This window comes from Engraulis encrasicolus, chromosome 8, assembly GCF_034702125.1.
Source record: "Engraulis encrasicolus isolate BLACKSEA-1 chromosome 8, IST_EnEncr_1.0, whole genome shotgun sequence".
Lineage (NCBI taxonomy): Eukaryota > Metazoa > Chordata > Actinopteri > Clupeiformes > Engraulidae > Engraulis > Engraulis encrasicolus.
Genome location: NC_085864.1, coordinates 35,991,021 through 35,999,893, shown reverse-complemented (window position 1 = coordinate 35,999,893; position 8,873 = coordinate 35,991,021).

Here is an 8,873-nt window from a genome sequence, read left to right as displayed (position 1 = left end):
TCTGCATTTTATCACATAAAAAACGTCTCTAAATTTAGGGGCCTTATGTCTAAACATGATCTGGAGAAGCTAATACATGTCTTCATTTCCAGTAAGGTTGATTACTGTAAAGTCTTTTTACTGGCCTCCCCAAAAAGACCATCAAACAGCTTCAACGTGTATAAAATGCAGCCGCAAGGGTTCTTACAAAAACAAGGAAGTTCGACCACATTACTCCAATTTTAAGATCGCTGCATTGGCTCCCAGTAAGCTACTGAATTGATTTTAAGGCAATGCTACCTGTGTTTAAATCATTAAATAGAATGGGACCCACATATCTACTGGATATGTTTCAGCTGTATGCACCAACCAGGTCACTAAGGTCAACGGAGAAGAATTTGCTGGTGATTCCAAAAGTCAAAACAAAGTGTGGAGAGGCAGCCTTTAGCTTCTATGCTTCAAAGCTTTGGAACCAGCTTCCAGATGACGTAAAAAAATGCACCCACTATTGATAGCTTTAAATCTAGACTTAAGACAAAGCTGTTCTCAGATGCTTTCCCCTAGCTTAAATTACATATCATTCTTATTTTTTTATTTTTATGTTTATTTTATTTTTTATTATTATTATTTTTACCTTTTAAAATATTTTACCTTTACCTTTACCCCTATGTCGTATCTTAATGTTTTTAATATTTTTTGACTCTAATTTATTTCCTTCTTTCTTCCCTGTTTCCTTTCTTTTACATTTGTTAACTTTGTGAAGCACGTTGAGTTGCACCTGTGTATGAAATGCGCTATATAAATAAACTTGCCTTGCATTGGGTCTATTTCAAATGAGCTGGGGTGAATAGAAGAATGTTAAACCTCTGCATCATTTGTTCTCATGAAGCATTCGTAGTATCAGGGAAGCTAACGGGGGGGTATTTGTCCCAGGCCCAGCGAGACAGGGGGCCCAGAAATGTGGGGTCCTCATTTCATGATTAGGATTTGGGGCCCTTTCAGATGACTTTGGCAAACTCAAGTCAGTGCTCCACAGGTCTAACGGGTTCTGTATTTAAAAGAGGAACACTTACAGGACACTTACAGAAGCAGTTAAACAATAACACACAGGGCAGGAATACCACTTACTGTAGGTCTACAGGCAATATGAAGATGGAACGAAAAAAGAAAAAGAAGAAAAACTGGTACACCATCAGACCATTGGAAATGCTCAAAACTGAGTCCTCATAATGCTGTAGATGATTTGCTTGGCCAGACTAAGCCAGTCTGAGATAGACTAAGTCAGGTTACATGACTTGCAGAGTTTTCACACTTGGTCCCTTTCAGCCGCCTAAGCGAACTGAGAGTAGTGACTCTGCATTTTTGCCTCCTAAGTGAACGCTCCAAAGCGTACCCAGACCCCTCGGAAGTGAACCGTATGAGACCTTGGTTGACTTGGTCTCAGTTTGGTTCGCTTATGAGTTCTGACAAGTCACACTTGTGGGTATGTGTAATCATTTAAGGAGGGCTCTAGAGGGCCGGGTGTGGTAAAAAAAACAAGATTGACATACAATAAAACCCTCCCAGGACCAGAAAGATCAGCCAGTTCTTTATGTAATGCACTCACAATATGAACAAAAACAGAACTGAGTCCTTTTGCTGTCGGTTCGCTTTTTGGTCTTCTTGGGAACTGAGTTTGGTTCACTTAAAGGGGACCAGGTGTTAAAACCCTATTAGGTAACACTTTATGGATGCATAAATAGCATTAGGTCTATAAATACTTAGTAAAGAATTAACTAATGATAAAAAACATTAACAATTTTGCAAAACAAAGTTGTATTGATGCTTTATGAAATGTCTAAATACTATGTTCAAGATTGTACAACCTTTTAACAAAGTATTCTTTATTCATTTACAAAAAATGTAAAGTTTGATGAATAAAAACATAACATTTTCCACTCATTTACAAACATTTGTTTAAGTGTGTGTGTGTGTGTGTGTGTGTGTGTGCGTGCGTGCTTGCGTGAGTGTGCGTGCGTGCGTGCGTGCGTGCGTGCGTGCGTGCGTGCGTGCGTGCGTGCGTGTGTGTGTGTGTGTAAGAGAGAGAGAGAGAGATGTGTGTGTGTGTATTAATTTCCCTCGAGAATAATAAAAGTATTCTACTCTACTCTACTCTACTCTACTCTACTCTATGTTTTGTTCAACATTAGGGGTGTTCACCTGACGTCGCATGGATCCAGGAAAAGTACAGGCTTGAATCATCTCCTATGCATCATCTGTGGTGTGTCTCCACTTGACATAGTGTAATGTATGCCAACCCTTCACTGCCGGTCTGCATTAGTTGGCAAGGGTTGTTGTGAAGTCAATGGTTAGAGCCCTGGGTGATGGACTAATAATAGGCCTAATGGTAGCACTTTATATTAATGTCTGATCATAAAGACTAAGTAATCAATTAACTAATGATGAACAAAACATTAACAACATTTTTTATTATTAGCTACATTTTGATCATACTTTATAAAATATCCACAAATAATGTGTTCACGATTTCACAAATTTTACAATTTGTAAATGTTCGATAAATATAAAATACTAACATAACATTTACAAACATTTGTTAGTGCTTTCTTCATCATTTGTTCATTATTTTCTAATTGGTATCAATGCTCTATAAGCAAGCAGACATTAATATAAAGTGTTACCATAATAATAGTTTTCGGATGCTAATATCAAAGCTGCTTTTCAATAATTACATAATATATATGGTCAGCCCCTGGCGCCACCTAGCCACTCCTGAAGTGAAATGATACCGGCTGATGCTTCTGTGTGCAGGGCTGCTGACAGCTTTGGCCAGGCCCAGGACAAAGTCATCTGAAAGCCCTCCCCCCCCCCCCCCCCACCATACAATGTAATGAGGAACCAATTATGGGGCACCTCTCTCCCTGGGGCCGGGACAACAGTCCCCTTTGCACCCCCTGTCTGCACCCCTGTCTGTGTGCATCAATGTGTCTACAGGGCATTCCAGAACTCTCTGCTTGTTGCCAGTCATGTACTTCTCATAAGAGCCACGTGGTGGCAGCAGTTTGGAGCAGGGACAGCAGTACAGCACTACAAAATGGCTAGTGCAGAGGAAATGTGAGAGATGTCACGTGAAATAGCAAAATGGCTTCATATTTTAAATTGAATGACTAGGCCTATCTGGTGCCGACAACTTGTTGCTGTAAGCATGTCTCTATGCTTTGCTCTTGTATCTCCTGCAAATATTTTCACACCGGAACCATTCCAGAGGCACCATTCCCCTCAGTGTTTGGAAATAACTTTTCTGACTAATATATATATATAATAAAAATACAATTGAGAATTAAATGTTGTTTATGATTATGCATGTAATATTAAGTCAATATTGCTTTCAAAACCAATCATATCTACTCTGAAGTCACTTTAAATACTGAAACAATCAGTCAGGCTTTTTCCTTCATGAAAATGTTCACTTCATACTGTTTCACTCCTCCTAACACCCCCAAATAGCCCTGGTATTGGCCTCTGACTAATTCAATTACTGACTAATTCACCCCTTGTTTGTCTAATACCCACCGATATCACGTCCGCCCTGCGGTGTTGGGTAAACTATCTATATCATCCTTAAGCGCTTATTTATAGAGCAAATCCCATGTGCACCAGGAATAGACGGGTGATGCAAGTCTGGCCGTAACCCTAAGCACTGACTGACTAGAGGACTGGCCTGTTCCCTGCCCCTACCCCTGCCCCTACCCCTGCCCCTGCCCCTGTTTCTACCCCTGCCCCTGCTTCTACCCCTACCCCTACCCCTGTCCCTGTTCCCTACCCCTGCCCCTACCCCTGTCCCTGTTCCCTACCCCTGCCCCTGCCCCTGTCCCTGTTCCCTGCTTCTACCCCTGCCCCTACCCCTGTCCCTGTTCCCTACCCCTACCCCTACCCCTGTCCCTGTCCCTGTCCCTGCCTCCTGCCCCTGTCCCTGCCCCTACCCCTACCCCTGCCCCTGCCCCTGCCCCTGCCCCTGTCCCTGTCCCTGTCCCTGTCCCCTGTCCCTGTCCCCTGTCCCTGTCCCCTGTCCCTGCCTCGTCATGTTCTGCTAGATTGCAGGGAAATGGCTAATGCATTTTATAGAAGAAAAGGGAAACTGAACATTTCCACTCCACCTCTCTCTCTCTCTCTCTCTTGCTCCATCTCTTTCTCTCTCTCTCTCTCTCTCGCTCTCTCTCTCTCTAACTCACACATGCAGACACATATGCGCGTACACGCCAGGGCTTGACATCAACTTTTTTTCTTGCCGGCCACTGTTGCTTGTGGTTTTCTCGAGTTATTAGCCATCCACCTATTCTACTAGCCACATTTGTTTTTTATCATGACTTGATGACACTGTACATTTAACTTCAAAAGATGAGGTGGTTAAAGCAAGAAGATGAGTGCATGGGTTTCTATATGGAAATAAAACACATAGAAACTGAGTAACTGAGCTTTTTCTTGAACTTAACTAGGCTACAAACAATTAACAAGGGGCAAAGTGGAGAATATAAGCTATGCTATTCTGATATGTCATACCGTAGAATAAGCTACCTGCTAAATTGGCTAGTGACACTGAAATTGTTACCAGCCACAGCCGAATTTTACCAGCATTTGGCAGGTTGGCAGGTGCCAGTGTCAAGCCCTGGTACACGCACACACACACGCACGCACGCACACACACACACACACACACACACACACACACACACACAAACACACACACACACACTATCCTATCTGTACATATCTCACACTCTGAATGCCACTGTTTGACACTGTTAAAACTCACAGGAAATGCTGCAAAGCTCTACTTTGGCCCCTCCCAATATGGGCCCAATATAAATCCATAACCTGGTCATCATGAATTACTTGTAGAATTAAAGTTATTTTTTTAACATTACACTAAACGTGTCAGGCTTCACTGGTCTCAGTACAGCGTTCATTTATAGAAAGTTGCACTTCACTTTTTACTTTTTGTTTCAGCACCCCTCCCATCCCCCACTTCCTTTCTGAAAGCACGTATATTCGTCTCTGAGGTTTGGGTTGTCTAGACAACGCAGAGCACATCGCGCTCCAGATCCAGCAGTGACACTCACGCTGTCGTGTCAGTGTGTCGCACCTTTTTTGTGCATTACATTTTTACCAGCGCCAAACGAAAAAAAAAGACCACAAACTGTGGGTTGAAACATTTTTTCGCGCTTTTGTTCTTGTCAGCAAAAACTTCAGACTATCTGTTCACAATGATCCAAATTTAAAGGTATTCGAGTAGGCCTATGCCTTATTGGTCATTTGTTTCCTAAATGTATGCTGCCCTCTCACAAATATCATCTTTTCATGAATATGGTCTGACCAAAGTGCAGTAGGCCTACGTTTTGCTGCCAAAGCTGTGATCCACCGTAGGCCTATGTACCTAGGTATGAAAAATGTACATTTCAAAGTTATAAGTAGGCCTATGAGTACTTAGCAATTGATGGTAGTGGCAAATATACATGAAAAAGATAGCATTTGTGAATGGGCAGCATGAAGACTGAAAATAATAGTAAAAAATGACATAGCGCTAATATTATGAAGAAAAAGCTTCAGAACCCCAGTTGCATACAACTTCTGCATCCAACTTATTTGGAAATTGGGACCTGGTGGGTGAATGAAAATATTCACAGGCAATCTACTAAATGTTTTTCATTTGTTAACCTTTTCTTCTCTGTAAATAATCTCTGTATGCCCCACTATCTGCCCTGAGAGTCCTAATCTCTCCAACATCCTCACATAACAATGGATTCTCGACTCAAGTGGAGCCCCAAGCAAAAAAAACCCTCATAATTTCTGTTGAAAACTGCATTACTACAGCTGCATTTGCAGGGCCGGTTCTTGGTAATTTGGTGTCCTAGGCGAGTACCGATGTTGATTTTTGTGGAATTTGACATTGGCATCTGTAAACATGGTGTCATACATCTGATGGAGCACAGCTGATCTAGTACCATGTATCTGTACTCAGTGCCCATTTAAAATCATTGTAAATGTAATTTTTAATGCAGCTTAGTATTGTAATTCTGTGGGCCTTGGTGCACCCCAGAACATTTGGCGCCCTAGGCGACTGCCAAATCTGCCTAGTGCCGACCCAGTGCATTTGGACCTCTATCAGGCCCTTTAGTGACTTATCTGGGGCCCATATGATGCAGTTATGGTGTCACCTAATTGAAAGGGGCACTGCTAGCTTAACTGTAGACCCACTTGTTAAGGAGGCACTGCGAAACGAAACTGTTACAACTTACAATAGTTTTATTGTCATATAATTTATTAATCAGCATGTATGAGTAATGAAAAAAAATGTGGTGAATTCCGGTAAATTGGGCCACCTTTTTTGCATTTAAGTGCATGGCCCAAAGTGGCCCATTTTACCTGAATTTGCCATATATATTTCCAAAAAAATCTAAGAAAAAGGTAGCCCAGAGGTTGAAAAAAAGGAAAGAGGAAAAATCCTAGCATGGCTCTAGCATTTCAAGGTAATTGAGCATACTCATGGCTCGTCGGTAGAAGCTGTCTGTTAGCCTGCTCCAGCCAGATGGTAGAAGGGTGAAGAGTGCATGGCTGTGGTCGTGGGCATCAGGGATAGCTGTAGGGCCCCACTCTGTATCTGTCTGTATCACTGGCCCCCATAAAGCTCTGGGCCGTAACAATTACAAGGATCCTTGCAGGACCTTCAGTTTAGGGAACCTCTTAGTTATTGGATGACCCTTGATGAACGTCTAAGTTATTGGATGAACCCTTGTAAGGTTTTCCAAAATAGGCCCTGCCACGGCCTAATGGTAGGGCACCGGGTTACTGCGCCTGCGACCCGGGTTCGATTCCGGCCTAGGTCATTTGTCGATCCTCCCCCCGTCTCTCTCCCACTCACTCCTGTCACCTCTCATACTGTCCTGTCAAAATAGAGGCAAAAATGCCCCTAAGAAATATTTTTTCTCAGGGAAAAAAAAGGTTTTTCAAAAGTTTCCTCAGGGTATCTTTAGCAGCAGTAGCAGCAAACTCAGAGCTCCAAAAGGCTTTAGCCCCAAAAGGTTCTTTGGACGACCTATTAGTTAGGGAAAGATATGGATATTTTGGGAAATCTGTGAACTAATTTCTTACCAATAGATTTTTTTAACATGTGTTCTTACAGGTGTCTGGACACACCTTACAATTTATCCACGGCCAAATCCAATGGGAATTTCCGTGACACCCCGTCAAAGTTGGGTGCACAGAAGGCCTATGTAAAAATTGGAACACGGAGGATTGGGGGGAAAGGATGTATAATGTGGGGGGAACCTCTAAAAGTGGGGAACCTTTGATGTTTACACTGTCGAGGGCTCCCTAAATTGTCATTGTCCTCGTCTTTCCCCGACTACGTACGGTAGCACGTGTTGGCTAGTCATGACTCTGCCAATAGCACAAGGCCACTTCATGGGAACCCCTTTGACTTGTCGGTCAGTGGTTGGTCAACACCGATGAAAGTGGAACTGATTCCTGGAAGTGCACTGGCTCCATAGCTCTGGCCTGCCATTGCCTAACGTAACGGGAGTTATTCAACTCTCAGGCCATCATCCTTCCTCAAACACGAGGCTCCTCTTTCCTATGTAGTACATCTTGCTCCTCTCCCCCCCCCATGAGCCTTGTTACTTCACTCGTCATGTGAAGCAGACTTTCTAAGCACTTCCTCTCCTTCGCTGAAAAAACAGCAGCAAAATTCAATTGATAGAGCTGTCCATTGACTATTAGTTGTGGTATACTACAAACATGACAATTTTTGGTATAATGCACGGTGATGCAATCTATTTACCACGTGGGCTTTGTCTTACAGTATGCAGTCAGCAGGTTGCATAAAGCTTTCACAACTAAGCATCGTTTTTTTTCCCTTTGACAATTTTTCATAGGCCTACTTACTAAAAAAATGGGTAGTTCTGCATGAGAGTGTTATTTAAGTGAGTATGTTCACTTGCCTGGCTGTGAATTGAAATGGCATAAGAGAGGGAGGGGGGGGGTATGCATTGTGACGGTGCAACTACACAAACAGGTCGACTGAAACATTTTGTAAAGGTCAAAACATGCAACTTCTTGGTTTCACGATTTCTAAAACACCTTTTTATCGGTTCCTGCTATGCCCTTAAAAGGTGACGGAGAGCTCTCTTTTTTTCTGCAGTTTCTATTCAAATCGCGTGCAGGCAGGCGGGGGCCCAATGGGTGTCTCTCTTGCACCTCTGTCAGCCTGATCAAGACTGGTGAGCCGTTTCCTGTGGTTAGCTGCTAGTGTGTTAAAAGCGAGGCAAGCTCTCGCCTTAGCCCTCAGTTTCTTCCGGGACTCAGACGGGGACGATGATGGTAAGAAGAGCAGTTGTTTTAGATTTTTTTCTTTTTTCTTTTTTTTTTTGGTTTTAATGGTTTTGTTTAACTTAAGTGTTTAAAGTTGCAATATTTGGACGGTACCGCCATGCTATGTGTGCATTGTATGTGACCTCTGTGCTCCTGCGGGTTAAATTTAGATTTTTGTTTTTTTTACAATTTTTGTTAATATTGGGTAAACTGTTTAAAATGTGATAACCACTCCTGTGTAATAACTACTTTTCTTAATTTGAGTATTGCAACTGAGAAGGAAATCGCAGATTTAGCAGATTCTAACTGTTGACCAAAAAAAAAGTCTTCCGCATTAATGCTACTGCTTGAACCACAAAGGAAATCGCAAAAAAGAAATTCCCTAAAAAGTTGTTGTCCATAGTGCTTCCTAGCAGCCATCTTGATGTTTTCATATTACCCTGCTTTGAGCAGATAATGACATTTTAGTTCAGAATGTGATCAGATATCGACATGCATATAGTCAACTACCACATCCAAGACTTGGA